Genomic DNA, 19,131 nt, shown 5'->3' on the forward strand with positions numbered 1-19,131 from the left:
TTTTAGAATTCCCTGGAAAAATGTTATCTCTTCTTGCCTTAGACGCACAGAATGGCGTTTCTCAATGATATCCTTCATCACTTTCACTATTATACGTGCTTTGGAACTATTGATCATTACAGCCTATAGTTCCATCTGGCATTTGAGTTATTATGTAATATTTATGACCCAAAGATCACAAACTTTATTCATAAAATTCCAGCATATACCAGTAATTTAGAATTAGAAAATCTGCAGTCACTATTCAAACAAATTATAGGTACTGTATGTTAACCCTGACAATAAAAACCAGGATTCCAGGAATTACCATACATTTCTTCACATGTATAGATTGGCCCAGCTTGGCTCGATATGACTAGGCATATCTGATATCCAGAGGGCTGTTGGGGATGCTCAATCACTATTATTAGCCCACTCAACAGTGAGACCTGTAATCTTCAGGGTTTTGTGCATGTGGCTTCCCCTCTACACACTGACAATGGGCGTTTGCTCACTTGGAACCTCCACCTTTCATAGAATGCTTTTTCTTTTTTTCAGTTGAACCATTTAGACCATTCCTGCTCTGTACCCCCACCCGATGACACAATACTCCGCTCTCTCTGTCCAAACCTGATTGCAGCAATATCCTCACAGATTTGAAGTCCTCTCTATCATGTTTATACTTTGAGACCCAGGACTGATCCTAGGGGCAGGATTGAGTCTTCAAGGTCTCAGTGATATCTGTTTGGGGATAGTGCGCCCCAGGCAGTTCCCTTTCCAGTAAATGTTTCCAATATATAAATGACACATATTACTATGAAGGTTGGGGGGATGAGCAGAACTCTCAAACTTTGTTTTTAACGAAACATAGAATGTCCATCTGTAAAACCATTTGATTGTTTACTAATGATACCTCCCACACCCTGATGAAGGAGATATACATTCTCTGAAACACGTTGGGTGGAAGAACCTATACTACATCATCGCAATCTCTCATAGTTGATGTATTTATAGTTGTCCATGCCATGTACACATTGTTCTTGTGTTTCTTTTATCCAATGATGTATTAATAAAAATCCTTTTATAAATTCCTTTTTCTACATGTTCTATAATTGTAGTGCCTTAAAAGCCCCACCACTAGGGGAATTTTTCTCCTTTATATTTGTATACTAGGGATGTGGCACATAGCGGAGCTTATTCACCTATATCTATATAGTTAATTTTTTCAATGGATACTAGGTGTCCTCTCAATGGATGAGGTAGAGAGGAGGGGCACTCTGATCGCCACCTCGTCCAATCATGGAACACCTTATATTCAATTAAGAAAATACAAGACATTCTCTGAATAGCAGTGGTGCTGAGCGATAAATTCCCAACAATTTCTATAAAAACTAAATTTTACTCTTTCTGCTGCCATGGGGGTATGCTGGCATGCTGGCAACGACTGTACTTATGCGTTAATAAAGACATTTCTTTAAAAAAAAAGGGATATTTTAGGTCTACTAGTCCTTTACATTTCCTGGAATTTAGGCTTGTGGAATTGTGACTTTTTCTCAGAAAAAGAGAACTATTTTGTCTTCCAGCTACTTTTCCCCATCCAATAGTCAATGAGATAAGAGATGAAACATCATTTTTTATACTTTAGTTTGAAATAATAAGCATCTCTGAACTATTCAAATATTTCTTACACGTTTGGCCCCTGTTTTTCTGACTTAATTAAAATAATCAGGAGAAGTATGTGTGTGTTATGTAATTAAAGAACCCCGGACCGTGGGACTGGAGTAGGGGAATTAACTCCTGTGACACACAGGGGACCTGGAAAAGTTGGCATATGAGAAACATTTTCTTCACGCTTTTCTTAACAGAAGCTAATTAAATTCAATTCAGTCATTTGTGAAACCATTCAGTGATCCGCCTTTCAGGAATATGAGGTTTGCCTGGGCCAGCTGAGCTTAAAGTACTGTTGTCAGTCATCACAAGTTTGGATAAACAGCAGCCACAAAATCTTATAACTTGCGTCATTCCTGCTGTAGATTTCGGTTGTAAAGCCAATGGTAGCAATACATTATTTGCACCACAAAAAAAAATATCCGCAAGGAAAACAACCATGGCAATCAGATTCCTCCAGTTGCTAGCATACAAATTCTCACAATCTCGTGATTTATAGGATGTAAGTGGATAATACAACCGCCGTGACTTTTAATCACTTGAGTACTAGCCTGTAATACCCCTTGGTCACACAACATTATGCTCCAAATTAATTTTATATGGTTTTATAAAAAAAAACAGATACAGCTTTCTTTTTGTGGTACTTAAAAGCCATTGTTTTTTTATTTATTTTATTATTATACTGATGTAGCACCATCCTAGTTAGGTGCTAGGCTATCAGGTAAATTTAGTTATTTCTGAGCTCTTCTGTAATTAGTGGAGCAGCATCTGATTGCTTGGGACTGGTCAGGGGTTCCACAGACTGCAAGCTTGATTGCTGCTCCCTGCCTTCTGGAAAGCTCCAGAACAAACAGTATGAGTGGAGCAGGTCAATGAGCATTCAATCCCTGTGGAGGTGTGCCCAGTAGGCGGTTGCAGATCACATAAATAGTCTGGGGCTGCAGCTGTCAAGTCTCTTGTCCAGGAGGAGAGGTTCCCAGCCTGGAGGGCTGCTGCCCTCCCAGGCAGCCTAGCTGACACTTGCCAAGAAGCTCAATGAGGTCCCAGCTAAGCTGTAGCTGGGTGCCTATCTACTGAAAATCTTGGAAGTTAGAAATAAGGGGATTTCACCTAGGACCCAGTCTGGAGAGTCCATTATGTAAATGTCTACCTGACAAAGGAGGCAGTTGCACCACTATCGGGGTGCGGGGGTTACACCCGCCAGAAGGGTGGCACCATCAAGTAGCACTGTGGCAGGCTAGAGGGGGAGAGCCATGCTGATGTGCTGGCCTGCTCAGTGCCCTACTGCCTTTCCCCTAAATGGATCCCTTTTTCAGAAGTAGACACCTCCAAGGTGATCTAATTCCCCATGTTGTGACCCGATAAGATTTAGTATGAATCTGACCACTTCCTGGAAGGGTCAATTCCTGCCTTTGCAGGCAGGAGCCTGCACAGCTACTTGATAGCAAACTTGGAATGGAAAGATTGGGTAGAAAAGCTGTTGGCTGGAACTGGGCTGGGTTACCCGAACAGGGGAGGACCACACACACACACAGTTCTTGATGGTATAGTTGTCTTGTATATTGTATAAAGGATATTAGTCATGTGTAATAACAGTAATTGCAGGCACCGGTATAAGGTAATAGAGCAATGGATGAATACACAGCGTTAACTCGTGACTGTATTACCAGAGGACTACTTCCGCTGGAGGGGTGGCGGTTGGCAGTGTGTCCACACAACACTTTAATACTGCTGCTAGGATAAGCCCTGCATTCCTGATCTGAATATCGGATAGTTTTCTATAGGCATGTGCTGTACCTGTTCTGGCTGTACTCGCCGTCAACCTTTCCCGCACCATACACTTTCCCTAACAAGTGGAGTCTTTATCCCTGACCTACCGCTCGCCCCCCCAAAAATGATGCAGGTACCCTATTTTATAAGGCCCTACACCAAGATGGCCATCGAAGGCCACCAGAGGTTGCAGCATTCAGTCAGACATCTGGTTCCTCTGAGACACTGATGAAGTCCATGAGGGGACAGTTCCCCTCACAGACTCCACTCAACCTGTATAATGGCACAGTGCCACCTACTGGACAGAGGAAAAACCTATGCCTGCCTACACTAGTTAGCACTTACAGTATCTCACAAAAGTGAGTACACCCCTCACATTTTTGTAAATATTTTATTATATCTTTTCATGTGACAACACTGAAGAAAGGACACTGTAGAGCAGCAAAAAGGAAAAGTATGGGATTTTTAAGGTGCCAAAATGCAACAGCAAAAATGTATAAAATATATCAAAATTTTATTTAGAATAATCAAAAAATCAACATATTGTCATCATATATAACCATAGGATACATGGAACAAATGCAGCAGAATCTATTCTCTACAATATTTCGCCAAATGATGGCTTCCTTTTTTTTATCAGGAACTGCATATATGATCACAGAATGTTGATGAATATTATAAATTCCAATAAGTGTTTGGCTCCAGAACCACAGGGGTAGATAGATATGGACAATTGGTGAAATCAGAGAGGGAGGCATAAAGACGCACCATTATTGGCCCATCTGTATCAACAGCAAGCAGTATCGGAATCCTGATTGTTAAATAATTAATACAAAGATTCCCAGCTATTTCCCTTTTCCAGAGCACACTGTCTGAGAAAACCGCCATCAATCCTTGCAATGTAAAATACACTAGTTATCTCTTCCTTTTCTGTATTGAGCCACAGCTTGTATAACAGTGTAAATTAGCTGTCCCCTGAAAATAACTCAACACACAGCCATTAATGTCTAAACCGCTGGCAACAAAAGTGAGTACACCCCTAAGTGAAAATGTCCAAATTGGGCCCAAAGTGTCAATATTTTGTGTGCCCACCATTATTTTCCAGCACTGCCTTAACCCTCTTGGGCATGGAGTTCCCCAGAGCTTCATAGGTTGCCACTGGAGTCCTCTACCTGTCCTGTTAAACCGCTGTATGGTCTTGGCCACTGTGCTGCAGCTCAGTTTCATGGTCTTGGCAATCTTCTCATAGCCTAGGCCATCTTTATGTAGAGCAACAATTATTTTTTTCAGATCCTCCAAGAATTCTTTGCCAAGAGGTGCCATGTTGAACTTCCAGTAGGTTTATTGGACCTAATATGTGTGTACAAATTGGCTTTGCACATGTGTTCTCAAATTCTGTATAGCAGTTCCAAGAAGAAGAAGAAGTATGAAGAAAGACCTGGTGACCTACCTTGTAAAAATATATGCCAAGAAAATTCTATAAAGAAAGTCTCTCAAGCGACTGAACAGATATATACATACTTATGGAAAAATAAGTGTTGATATTAATAGTATAGAGACAGTATCTCTTTAAACGGTTCATAAGGGTTATGGAAGCTACTTTCAACTATCCTGGACTTTTTTCGCGCTAAAATATGGCCTATCATTTGCTTCATTATTTTCCTTTTTTTCACAGAAAATGATGATGATCAAGTACACACAAAAAAAACCAAAAAAAAAAAACCACAATTACAAAAAACACAAAGAGGTCTATTTTTAAAGCATTTGTTGCATGAATGTCAGAAACTTGTGCAAACTGAACAAAATTTCACCTAATGTTTCCAAATAGATTAACTCCTGAAACATCACCTCCAACTAGGGTCCATAATGCAGTATAATTTCTCACTGAGAGATTGCAGAAAACTTATACTACTACATTTTGGTTACAGGATGGAGCTGGTGATACAGGAGTTAATCTATTTGATAGCATACATTGAAATTCAGTTCAGCTTGAACTAGGGTTGCACCGATACTGTTTTTTTACCGGTGAGTACGAGTACCAATACTTTCGGTCAAGTACTCGCCAATACCAGGTACCGATACCTTTGCGTTGCCCTTCAAAATGAATGTGCTTGAATCGCACTGCAAAGAATCACATGTGATTTGAACAGAAATGCGATGTGATTCCTGTCTAAATCACGTGCGGTTTCCTGCATCGCTCCTGTGCAAACCCAGGCTGATGTCACTATGACAAGCCTGGGTTCACACAGTTGCGGTGCGGGAAACCGCATGTGATTCAGACAGGAGTCGCACCGCATTCCTGTTTAAATCACATGCGATTCTTTGCAGTGCCATTTGAACCCATTCATTTTGTATGGGCTCAATTCGCACTGCGAAGGTATCGGTTTGGATATCAGAGCATTTGCATGAATACAAGAACAAATACTCAGTATAGGTACCGATACCGTCATTGATATCGGTGTAACCGTATCTTGAACAAATGTTTCTGACATTTATTCAATGAATGTTATATAAAACAGACCCCTGTGTGGTGTATTTATAAAAATTTTGCAGATATTCATTCTGCAAAACTGCATGCAATGTATGTTCATTTTGTGCAAATGCTGTCAAAATCAACTGTCATTAGGCTATTTTCTTTCCATGGCAGATGCTTTTTGATTCATAAGGAAAACACAACATTATGACCACTAGATGGAGTTGATGATCATAGTAAATAAGTATTTCCTATGATCATCGGCGCCATCTAGTGGCCATTATAAGGTGTCAGCCACTGTGCAACCCAATCTTCACATATGATTTTTTTTTTTTTTAAAGAGATGTAATTACATTTATAAAAAAAAAGAAAAAAGAAAAGAAATGCTAAATAAAGGGAAAAAAGGAGATCTTTTTTTCATGCAAAATTTGTCCAAGCATTCAAGTGATGCAAGTGAGTGGGATTCTGCTTCGGTAAAATTTCAGTCGTTTTGGAGAGACTATTTAGGCTGCAATCACGCTGCTCGTACCTAATAAGAATTGATTTGTATGGCTCAATTTTCTGAGCAAAATGCACATTAGAAGATGTTGATGCTATATAAAGAAACAAACTAAATTAGGAGCCAAAACGGAATTGCCCATATAGCAGAGATAAAAATGCATCAAAAAAAGGTATTGCGGTTATTGTTACAAGTATTGTGGACAGTATATATGCTGTAGCAAAAAGAAAAAAAAAGCTGCACAGAAAGCGAGCGTATAGGATCCTCTAATTCATTTATCTCCCACTCTGCCAGCCAGCCCCTGTGGGAAACACAAATTGGTGTAAAAAAATATCTTGTCTTAAATGCTGAAGCTAGAGATGGATTGTGCTACCTCACCATGCCTCTTCGATTGCCTTCCCCAAAGCAATGAGACAACGGTAAATCAATGAGCTGTCAATGATAGGAAAGAGGCAGACAGGAAGCTCATAACAAGGTATACTTACTGTGTAAACACAGCTCACCAGTCACCTTGTGCTGCCATCCAAGCCAGGAGCCTCCGGCTTTACCTTGTGTTCCCAATTCTCCTATTGGGTCTTGATGGTGAAAATTCTATCACCCATAGCCCCCAATCAGAGTGTACATCTTTCTAAAAGTGACTAGAACAGTTCTTGTAGCTGACAAAAATGTATTTGTTTTATTTATTACAAGTATTTATATAGTGCTGATAATTTACACAGCACTTTATACATTGTGCATTCACATAAGTCCCTGCCCTTAAAAAGCTTACAATCTAAGGTCCCTATCTCACATTCATACATACAGTACAGTGACGGAAAAAAGTATTTGATCCCCTGCTAATTATTTACGTTTGCCCACTGACAAAGAAATGATCAGTCTATAATTTTAACCACTTAAGGACCGAGCCTCTTTCTGAGATTTGTTGTTTACAAGTTAAAAACTGTTTTTGTTCGCTAGAAAATGACTTAGAACCCCCAAACATTATACATTTTTTTCTAACACCCTAGAGAATAAAATGGCGGTCGTTGCAATACTTTCTGTCACACCGTATTTGCGCAGCGGTCTTACAAGCGCACTTTTTTGGGAAAAAATACACTTTCTTGAATTAAAAAATAAGACAACAGTAAAGTTAGCCCAATTTTTTTTAGATTGTGAAAGATAATGTTACGCCGAGTAAATTGATCCCCAACATGTCACACTTCAAAATTGCGCCCCGCTCGTGGGATGGCGATAAACTTTTACCCTTAAAAATCTCCATAGGAGACAATTAAAAAATTCTACAGGTTGCATGTTTTGAGTTACAGAGGAGGTCTAGGGCTAGAATTATTGCTCTTGCTCTACCGGTCGTGGTGATACCTCACGTGTGTGGTTTGAACACCGTTTTCATATGCGGGCACTACTCACGTATGCGTTCGTTCTGCACGCGAGCTCGGCGGGACGGGGCGAGTTTAAAAATGTTTTTTTCCTTATTTATTTTACCTTTTATTTTTTATTTTTACATTGTTCTTTTTAAAAAAAAAATGTGTCACTTTTATTCCTATTACAAGGAATGTAAACATCCCTTGTAATAGAAAAAAGCATGACAGGACCTCTTAACCACTTCAGCCCCGGAAGGATTTACCCCCTTCCTGACCAGAGCACTTTTTACAATTTGGCACTGCGTCGCTTTAACTGCTAATTGCGCGGTCATGCAATGCTGTACCCAAACGAAATTTGCGTCCTTTTCTTCCCACAAATAGAGCTTTATTTTGATGGTATTTGATCACCTCTGCCGCTTTTATTTTTTGCGCTATAAACGGAAAAAGACCGAAAATTTTGAAAAAAAATGATATTTTCTACTTTTTGTTATAAAAAAAATCCATTAAAATCAATTTTAGTCATACATTTAGGCCAAAATGTATTCGGCCACATGTCTTTGGTAAAAAAAATGTCAATAAGCGTATATTTATTGGTTTGCGCAAAAGTTATAGCGCCTACAAACTAGGGTACATTTTCTGGAATTTACACAGCTTTTAGTTTATGACTGTCTATGTCATTTCATGAGGTGCTAAAATGGCAGGGCAGTACAAAACCCCCCCAAATGACCCCATTTTGGAAAGTAGACACCCCAAGGAAATTGCTGAGAGGCATGTTGAACCCATTGAATATTTTTTTTTTTTGTCCCAAGTGATTGAATAATGACAAAAAAAAAAAAAAAAAAAAAAAAATTCCAAAAAGTTGTCACTAAATGATATATTGCTCACACAGGCCATGGGCATATGTGGAATTGCACCCCAAAATACATTCAGCTGCTTCTCCTGAGTACGGGGATACCAAATGTGTGGGACTTTTTGGGAGCCCAGCCGCGTACGGGGTCCCGAAAACCAAGCACCGCCTTCAGGATTTCAAAGGGCATACATTTTTGATTTTACTCCTCACTACCTATCACAGTTTTGAAGGCCATAAAATGCCAGAATGGCACAAACCCCCCCCAAATGACCCCATTTTGGAAAGTAGACACCCCAAGCTATTTGCTGAGAGGCATGTTAAGTCCATGGAATATTTTATATTTGGACACAAGTTGCGGGAAAGTGACAATTTTTTTTTTTTTTTTTTTTTTTTTTCACAAAGTTGTCACTAAATGATATATTGCTCAAACATGCCATGGGCATATGTGGAATTACACCCCAAAATACATTCTGCTGCTTCTCCTGAGTACGGGGATACCACATGTGTGGGACTTTTTGGGAGCCTAGCCGCGTACGGGGCCCCGAAAACCAAGCACCGCCTTCAGGATTTCAAAGGGCATACATTTTTGATTTTACTCCCCACTACCTATCACAGTTTTGAAGGCCATAAAATGCCAAGATGGCACAAACCCCCCCCAAATGACCCCATTTTGGAAAGTAGACACCCCAAGCTATTTGCTGAGAGGCATGTTGAGTCCATGGAATATTTTATATTTGGACACAAGTTGCAGGAAAGTGACAATTTTTTTTTTTTTTTTTTTTTTTTTTTGCACAAAGTTGTCACTAAATGATATACTGCTCAAACATGCCATGGGCATATGTGGAATTACACCCCAAAATACATTCTGCTGCTTCTCCTGAGTACGGGGATACCACATGTGTGGGACTTTTTGGGAGCCTAGCCGCGTACGGGGCCCCAAAAACCAAGCACCGCCTTCAGGATTTCTAAGGGCATAAATTTTTGATTTTACTCCTCACTACCTATCACAGTTTTGAAGGCCATAAAATGCCAAGATGGCACAAACCCCCCCCAAATGACCCCATTTTGGAAAGTAGACACCCCAAGCTATTTGCTGAGAGGCATGTTGAGTCCATGGAATATTTTATTTTTTGACACAAGTTGCGGGAAAGTGACAATTTTTTTTTTTTTTTGCACAAAGTTGTCACTAAATGATATATTGCTCACACAGGCTATGGGCTTATGTGGAATTGCACCCCAAAATACATTCTGCTGATTCTCCTGAGTATGGGGATACCACATGTGTGGGACTTTTTGGGAGCCTAGCCGCGTACGGGGCCCCGAAAACCCAGCACCGCCTTCAGGATTTCTAAGGGCGTAAAGTTGTGATTTCACTCATCACTACCTATCACATTTTTGAAGGCCATAAAATGCCCAGATGGCACAAAACCCCCCCAAATGACCCCATTTTGGAAAGAAGACACCCCAAGCTATTTGCTGAGAGGCATGATGAGTACATGGAATATTTTATATTTTGACACAAGTTGCGGGAAAGTGACAATTTTTTTTTTTTTTTTTTTGCACAAAGTTGTCACTAAATGATATATTGCTCAAACATGCCATGGGCATATGTGGAATTACACCCCAAAATACATTCTGCTGCTTCTCCTGAGTACGGGGATACCACATGAGTGGCACTTTTTGGGAGCCTAGCTTCATACGGGGCCCCGAAATCCAATCACCGCCTTCAGGATTTCTAATGCCGCGTACACACGAGCGGACTTTCCGGCATACTTGGTCCGGCGGACCAGAGTGTGCCGGACAATCCGCCCGTGTGTGGGCGGCGGCGGACTTTTCCGGCGGACTTCTTCCCAAAAGCCCGCCGGACCTAGATTTTAAACATGTTTTAAATCTTTCCGTCGGACTCAGTTTCGGGCGGAAAGTCCGCTCGTGTGTGTGCTGGTCCGACGGAAAGCCCGCTCGTGTGTAGGCTGGTCCGACAGACCAAATACGACACGAGGGGATGGTATTGCATCTCGCGCTCGCTGCAATAGGAAAAACAAATCTTCCTATTGCGGCGAGCGCGGGGCATACCAGGCCCTTAGGTCTGGTATGGATTATAAAGGGGAACCCCGCTACGCCGAAAAAACGGCGTGGGGCCCCCCCTAAAATCCATACCAGACCCCGATCCGAGCACGCAGCCTGGCCGGTCAGGAAAGGGGGTGGGGACGAGCGAGCGCCCCCCCCCCCTCCTGAACCGTACCAGGCCACATGCCCTCAACATGGGGGGTGGGTGCTTTGGGGGAGGGGGGCGCCCTGCGCCCCCCCCCAAAGCACCTTGTCCCCATGTTGATGAGGACAAGGGCCTCTTCCCGACAACCCTGGCCGTTGGTTGTCGGGGTCTGCGGGCGGGGGCTTATCGGAATCTGGGAGCCCCCTTTAATAAGGGGGCCCCCAGATCCCGGCCCCCCACCCTATGTAAATGAGTATGGGGTACATGGTACCCCTACCCATTTACCTAGGAAAAAAGTGTAAGTAATAAAACACACTACACAGGTTTTTAAAATATTTTATTAAACAGCTCCGGGGGGGGGATCTTCCTCCGGCTTCGGGGGTCTTCTTCCGGCTTCGGGGGTCCCTCCGCTTCATCTTCTCCCGGCGTCCGGTTGGTTCTTCTCCGCTCTCCGGCCTCTTCTCCCGGTGTCGCAGGTCTTCGGCCGGCCCCTCCGCTCTCTTCATGTAGCTCTATTGCGAGCGGAGGTCCGGACTTCTGGGCTTTTTGGCTTCTTGGCTTCTCTTCTCTTCTCTTCCCCCAGATGTTGACACGACGCTCTCTCCGGCTGGACTGGTCTCTGAGGGCTGCGTTGTGACTTATATAGGCGGAGACCCCGCCCCCATATGATGTCACAGTCCCTGGGCATGCTGGGACTGTGACGTTTTAGGGGGCGTGGTCGACCACGCCCCCTAAAACGTCACAGTCCCAGCATGCCCAAGGACTGTGACATCATATGGGGGCGGGGTCTCCGCCTATATAAGTCACAACGCAGCCCTCAGAGACCAGTCCAGCCGGAGAGAGCGTCGTGTCAACATCTGGGGGAAGAGAAGAGAAGAGAAGCCAAGAAGCCAAGAAGCCAAGAAGCCCAGAAGTCGACCACGCCCCCTAAAACGTCACAGTCCCAGCATGCCCAAGGACTGTGACATCATATGGGGGCGGGGTCTCCGCCTATATAAGTCACAACGCAGCCCTCAGAGACCAGTCCAGCCGGAGAGAGCGTCGTGTCAACATCTGGGGGAAGAGAAGAGAAGAGAAGCCAAGAAGCCAAGAAGCCAAGAAGCCAAGAAGCCCAGAAGTCCGGACCTCCGCTCGCAATAGAGCTACATGAAGAGAGCGGAGGGGCCGGCCGAAGACCTGCGACACCGGGAGAAGAGGCCGGAGAGCGGAGAAGAACCAACCGGACGCCGGGAGAAGATGAAGCGGAGGGACCCCCGAAGCCGGAAGAAGACCCCCGAAGCCGGAGGAAGATCCCCCCCCCGGAGCTGTTTAATAAAATATTTTAAAAACCTGTGTAGTGTGTTTTATTACTTACACTTTTTTCCTAGGTAAATGGGTAGGGGTACCATGTACCCCATACTCATTTACATAGGGTGGGGGGCCGGGATCTGGGGGCCCCCTTATTAAAGGGGGCTCCCAGATTCCGATAAGCCCCCGCCCGCAGACCCCGGCAACCAACGGCCAGGGTTGTCGGGAAGAGGCCCTTGTCCTCATCAACATGGGGACAAGGTGCTTTGGGGGGGGGCGCAGGGCGCCCCCCTCCCCCAAAGCACCCACCCCCCATGTTGAGGGCATGCGGCCTGGTACGGTTCAGGAGGGGGGGGGGCGCTCGCTCGTCCCCACCCCCTTTCCTGACCGGCCAGGCTGCGTGCTCGGATCGGGGTCTGGTATGGATTTTAGGGGGACCCCACGCCGTTTTTTCGGCGTAGCGGGGTTCCCCTTTATAATCCATACCAGACCTAAGGGCCTGGTATGCCCCGCGACGGGGCTAGCAAGGTGTCAATCTCGCCGATAAAAGCGGCAAGATTGACATCCTTTTCTAGTCCCGTCGCACCTGAGTCACGTTCAAAATGAACGGACTTGTCCGTGTGTGGGCAAGTCCGTTCATTCTGAAAGTCCGCCGGAACTCCGGCGAAAGTCCGTCGGAAACACGGGCGGACTTAGCCCGCCGGAAAGTCCCGGCGTGTGTGGGCAAGTCCGTCCGTTTTAAAGTCCGGCGCACCTGGCGGACAAAGTCCGTCGGAAAGTGTGCCGGACCAAGTAGGATAGAAAGTCCGCTCGTGTGTACGCGGCATTAGAGCGTTAATTTTTGATTTCACTCCTTACTACCCATCACAGTTTTGAAGGCCATAAAATGCCAAGATAGCACAAAACCGCCCCAAAATGACCCCATTTTGGAAAGTAGACACCCCAAGCTATTTGCTGAGAGGCATGGTGAGTATTTTGCAGCTCTCATTTGTTTTTGAAAATGAAGAAAGACAAGAAAAACGTATTTTTTTTTTCTTTTTTCAATTTTCAAAAGTTTGTGACAAAAAGTGAGGTCTGCAAAATACTCACTATACCTCTCAGCAAATAGCTTTGGGTGTCTATTTTCCAAAATGGGGTCATTTGGGGGGGTTTGTGCCATCTGGGCATTACATGGCCTCCGAAACTGTGATAGGCAGTGAAGAGTGAAATCAAAAATTTACGCCCTTAGAAAGCCTGAAGGCGGTGCTTGGTTTTCGGGGTGCTGTACGCGGCTAGGCTCCCAAAAAGTCTCACACATGTGGTATCCCCGTACTCAGGAGAGGCAACAGAATGTATTTTGGGGTGTAATTTCACATATTCCCATGGCATGTTTGAGCAATATATCATTTAGTGACAACTTTGTGCAAAAAAAAAAAAAAAATAATAATAATTTGTCTTTTTCCCGCAACTTGTGTCACAATATAAAATATTCCATGGACTCAACATGCCTCTCAGCAAATAGCTTGGGGTGTCTACTTTCCAAAATGGGGTCATTTGGGGGGGGTTTGAACTGTCCTGGCATTTTATGCACAACATTTAGAAGCTTATGTCACACATCACCCACTCTTCTAACCACTGGAAGACAAAGCCCTTTCTGACACTTTTTGTTTACATGAAAAAATTATTTTTTTTTGCAAGAAAATTACTTTGAACCCCCAAACATTATATATTTTTTTAAAGCAAATGCCCTACAGATTAAAATGGTGGGTGTTTCATTTTTTTTTTTCACACAGTATTTGCGCAGCGATTTTTCAAACGCATTTTTTGGGGAAAAAACACACTTTTTTAAATTTTAATGCACTAAAACACACTATATTGCCCAAATGTTTGATGAAATAAAAAAGATGATCTTAGGCCGAGTACATGGATACCAAACATGACATGTTTTAAAATTGCGCACAAACGTGCAGTGGCGACAAACTAAATACATTTTTAAAAGCCTTTAAAAGCCTTTACAGGTTACCACTTTAGATTTACAGAGGAGGTCTACTGCTAAAATTACTGCCCTCGATCTGGCCTTCGCGGTGATACCTCACATGCATGGTGCAATTGCTGTTTACATTTGACGCCAGACCAACGCTTGCGTTCGCCTTTGCGCGAGAGCAGGGGGGGACAGGGGTGCTTTTTTTTTTTTTTTTTTTTTTTTTTAATTAATTTTTTGATTTTTTATCTTATTTTTAAACTGTTCCTTTCATTTTTATTTTTTTTAAATCATTTTTATTGTTATCTCAGGGAATGTAAATATCCCCTATGATAGCAATAGGTAGTGACAGGTACTCTTTTTTGAAAAAATTGGGGTCTATTAGACCCTAGATCTCTCCTCTGCCCTCAAAGCATCTGACCACACCAAGATCGGTGTGATAAAATGCTTTCCCAATTTCCCAATGGCGCTGTTTACATCTGGCGAAATCTAAGTCATGAAATGCTCGTAGCTTCCGGATTCTTAGGCCATAGAGATGTTTGGAGCCATTCTGGTCTCTGATCAGCTCTATGGTCAGCTGGCCGAATCACTGGCTGCATTCTCAGGTTCCCTGTTGGGACAGGAGAGCCAGAGAAAAACATGGAAGACGGTGGGGGGGGGGGGCATTTCCTCCCACTGCTTGTAAAAGCAGTCTAGAGGCTAATTAGCCACTAGGATTGCTTTTACATGAAAACCGACCGCTGGCTGAAAAGAATGATACCAAGATGATACCTAAACCTGCAGGCATCATTCTGGTATAACCACTCAAAGTCCAGCAACATACCAGTACGTTGCTGGTCCTTGTTGGGCATATATTGTAAACTTTTTTTTCATGCAGCCTGTGGGCTGAACGAAAAAAAGATATTGATCGGTGGGTATGCCCACCATTAGAATACCTCCCTTCATCCACCCACTTCTAATGATGGGCATACATGCACCATTTATATATGCCGAAGCATGGGGGCATCCTCCCGCAAAAGGCAGGAGCAAATTGCTCCTCCACCCACTGCCCCCACGCTTCGGCATATATGCTGAAGTATGTAACTGTGGTGGTGAAATCACCTCCGACAGCGCTGGAGTCACGGCTTTATGTATCGTGGGAGCAAACGCTGTTGCTGTCAAGATAAATAAATCCGCGCTGCAACTGAATGGCGTACCTGCTAAGCAAATGATGGTTAACAAAAAACAAAGTAACATTACAGTATAACAGTAATACTTACCATACCTGCAAAGCAAATACAAAAAAAAAACCATAGTAAAAAATAAAACATTTAACGCAACCTGTGCCTACCTAAAATATATATATGCCGAAGCATGGGGGCATCCTCCCGCAAAAGGCAGGAGCAAATCGCTCCTCCACCCACTTCTGCCCCCACGCTTCGGCATATATGCTGAAGTATGTAACTGTGGTGGTGAAATCACCTCCGACAGCGCTGGAGTCACGGCTTTATGTATCGTGGGAGCAAACGCTGTTGCTGTCAAGATAAATAAATCCGCGCTGCAACTGAATGGCGTACCTGCTAAGCAAATGATGGTTAACAAAAAACAAAGTAACATTACAGTATAACAGTAATACTTACCATACCTGCAAAGCAAATACAAAAAAAAACCATAGTAAAAAATAAAACATTTAACGCAACCTGTGCCTACCTAAAATATATATATGCCGAAGCATGGGGGCATCCTCCCGCAAAAGGCAGGAGCAAATCGCTCCTCCACCCACTTCTGCCCCCACGCTTCGGCATATATGCTGAAGTATGTAACTGTGGTGGTGAAATCACCTCCGACAGCGCTGGAGTCACGGCTTTATGTATCGTGGGAGCAAACGCTGTTGCTGTCAAGATAAATAAATCCGCGCTGCAGCTGAATGGCGTACCTGAAAACACAAAGGTGGTTAACAATAAAAAAAAACAAAGTATAAAAAAATTACATACCTGAAAAGCAAACATGATAAAACATAACAATAAAACAATGCAGAATAGAATACAGTAAAAAAGAGCAGAACAATAGAGAGAAAATAGAGAGAGAGAGAGAACAATAAAACGACAACTATTTTTGGTTTTTTTATTTTATATTTTTTTTGTGTATTTTTTTTTTTTTACTTTTTTTTTTTTTTACTTTTTTTTTTTTTTATAACTGTAACTTTTAAAACTGTAACGGTTCCAGGTTTGGGTCTCTCAAAATGCGATGGCATCTTGGGAGACCCTGTGGAAGTGTGTCCTAGTCTGTGCAGTGCTGTACCCTACGCTAATACTCAACTAGTGTATGGTAGCGTTCAAAACATTCACCAATGCAAAGACCAGGATTGCCAGGACAGGAGGGACAATAATACCGGGTGTCACGCCTAAATCCGCGCTTTCTGCAGACACGACATTTTCTTTGGGGGGCTCGTTGGGTAGGGGTACTCTCGAGGACATAAGGAAAATGCCTCTCATGCAGCCGGCCTACTGCATTTGGATTGGGAAGGTGAGGTGGAGCACCGTCTGGAAACAGAAGGGCTCTGACGATCTCTTCCTGGAATTTAAGGAAGGATCCAGTCCGTCCTGAAGCTCTGTATAGCACATGAGCGTTCAGCAAAGCCAATTGAAATAAATAAACAGACACTTTTTTGTACCAGCGTCTGGCCTTACGGGCAATTAGGTACGGCGCCAACAACTGGTCGTTGAGGTCCACCCCTCCCATATTAAGGTTGTATTCGTGGACACAGAGGGGTTTCTCCACAACACCAGTCGCCGTAGTAATTTGGGTCGTCGTGTCTGCATGAAGGGAGGTGAGAACGAAAACATTCTTCTTATCCCTCCACTTCATAGCGAGCAAATTATTATACTTCAAGCAGGCTCTCTCCCCCAGCCTAAGACGGGACTCTACAAGCCGCTGGGGAAAGCCCCGGCGATTAGGTCGCACGGTGCCACATGCTCCAATCTGCTGATCAAACAAGTGACTAAAAAGTGGCACGCTCGTATAATAATTGTCCACGTACAAGTGGTACCCCTTTCCGAATAAGGGTGACACCAAGTCCCACACTATCTTGCCAGCGCTTCCTATGTAGTCAGGGCAGTTGATCGGCTCTACGTGACTATCTTTGCCCTCGTAAACCATAAATCTACATGTATAGCCTGTGGCCCTGTCACAGAGCTTATACATCTTGACCCCGTATCTGGCACGCTTGCTGGGAAGGTACTGTTTGAAGGACAAGCGGCCAGAAAACTTAATCAGGGACTCATCAACGCAGACAACTTGATGGGGGGTAAACAAGTCTGCAAAACGTTGGTTGAAGTGGTTTACGAGGGGCCAAATTTTGTAGAGCCGATCGTATGCAGGGTCTCCACGAGGACGACAGAGTTCATTGTCGTTGAAGTGCATGAACCGCAAAATCTGCTCGTATCGTGCCCTGGTCATGGAGGCAGAGAACACGGGCATATGGTGAATTGGGTCAGTGGACCAATATGACCGCAACTCACTCTTTTTGGTTATGCCCATGTTGAGGGAAAGGCCCAGAAAGATCTTAAATTCGGAGACCGTAATTGGTCTCCAATCTCTGGCAAGGGAGGACTGGGGATTAGCGGCGATGTGTTGACCAGCGTACAAATTGCTTTGGTCCACAATAGATCTATAGAGATCTTCGGTGAAAAACAGTGAATAAAAATCCAGTGGCATAAAGTCAACTGTTTCCACCTGAATTCCGGGTTGGCCAGTGAAAGGGGGAAGTACGGGTGCTGCAGAAGTGGTGGGTACCCAATTCGGATTGGCGAATGCAGCAGGAAGGGCACTATGGGCACGACGGGCCTGTCTTTGTCTTATTGGTGGCAGCGGGACACTAGTTGTGCTTGCCACCTCGCCAGCTTGAACTGCACTTATGGGACTCGCCACGTCACTACGTGATACTGCAGTGCTGGATGTACGACCAGGGTGTACTAGGCCGCTGGTGCTTGCCAGTTCACCAGAAGGAGTAGCGGCACTAGTACCTCTCTGCTCCCTACGAGAGCCCTGCGGTTCTTGCACTTCAAGGACAGAAGAAGAAGATCGGGGTCTGGTACGCCTGACTCTAGCAGGGACCACAACTCCGTCGTCAGAGCTATCTGTCATGGAGCCGCTGTCCTCTACAGGTTCGTATTCTGAGCCTGAACTTGACAGATGAGTGACTTCCTCTTCACTATCTGTCATACTCAGAAACGTGTAGGCCTCTTCACTAGTGTACCTTCGATTTGCCATTTTGGCCTCTAAATTTAGGGGTACACTAGTGAGACTCACAGGCAAAAAAGCTCCTGACTGTCAGCGACTGATTCAAACCGCTACCAAAAAACTGTTAGCGATCGCAGGGATCAGGCCTGACTCTGCGAACGCTACAGTTATGTGTGCTTAGTGTTTTGTGACAGTTATCGATCGATACTGCACTTGGGTGGGCTGGGCTGGGCTGGGCCGAGGAGCAAAACGCAGGTGCTAGCAGGTATCTGGGCTGATCCCGCTAACACTGCGTTTTTTTGGGGGACCCTAAACTGCTGGGGAGTATAGATCTGATCGGATCAGATATCGATCCGTTCAGATACTATAGCACTAAGGGAGGTGTATGCTGCGTGCGTGGGTTTTAGCGGTACTGGCGCTAACCTGACGCTGCCTGGGGCGACGCAGACCTTATCTGACCCTAAAAACTTAACTTCTATCACCGCCGGGCAATTAGGGGGTTAAACCTTTATAGGGTAATAAACGGCGGGTGCCCTAAAACTGTAATAAACTACAATAAACTACAAAAAACAAACCAATTAACCAGCGTCACCTGTAACAATTATATGGTGATCGCTGGTGAAAGGGTTAACTAGGGGGCAATCAAGGGGTTAAAACCTTTAGTAGGTAGTATATGGGGGTCCCTGTCGCTATAAAACACTGACAGCGAACCTATATACTTACCTCCCTAACTAGCGTCACCTGTGTCACTAATACAGCGATCAGAAAAACGATCGCTTAGTGACACTGGCGACGGGGGGTGATCACGGGGTTAAAACTTTATTAGGGGGGTTAGGGGGGTACCCTGGACCTAA

The sequence above is a fragment of the Aquarana catesbeiana genome, linkage group LG06 (assembly GCF_042186555.1).
Source record: "Aquarana catesbeiana isolate 2022-GZ linkage group LG06, ASM4218655v1, whole genome shotgun sequence".
NCBI classification, from domain to species: Eukaryota; Metazoa; Chordata; class Amphibia; order Anura; family Ranidae; genus Aquarana; species Aquarana catesbeiana.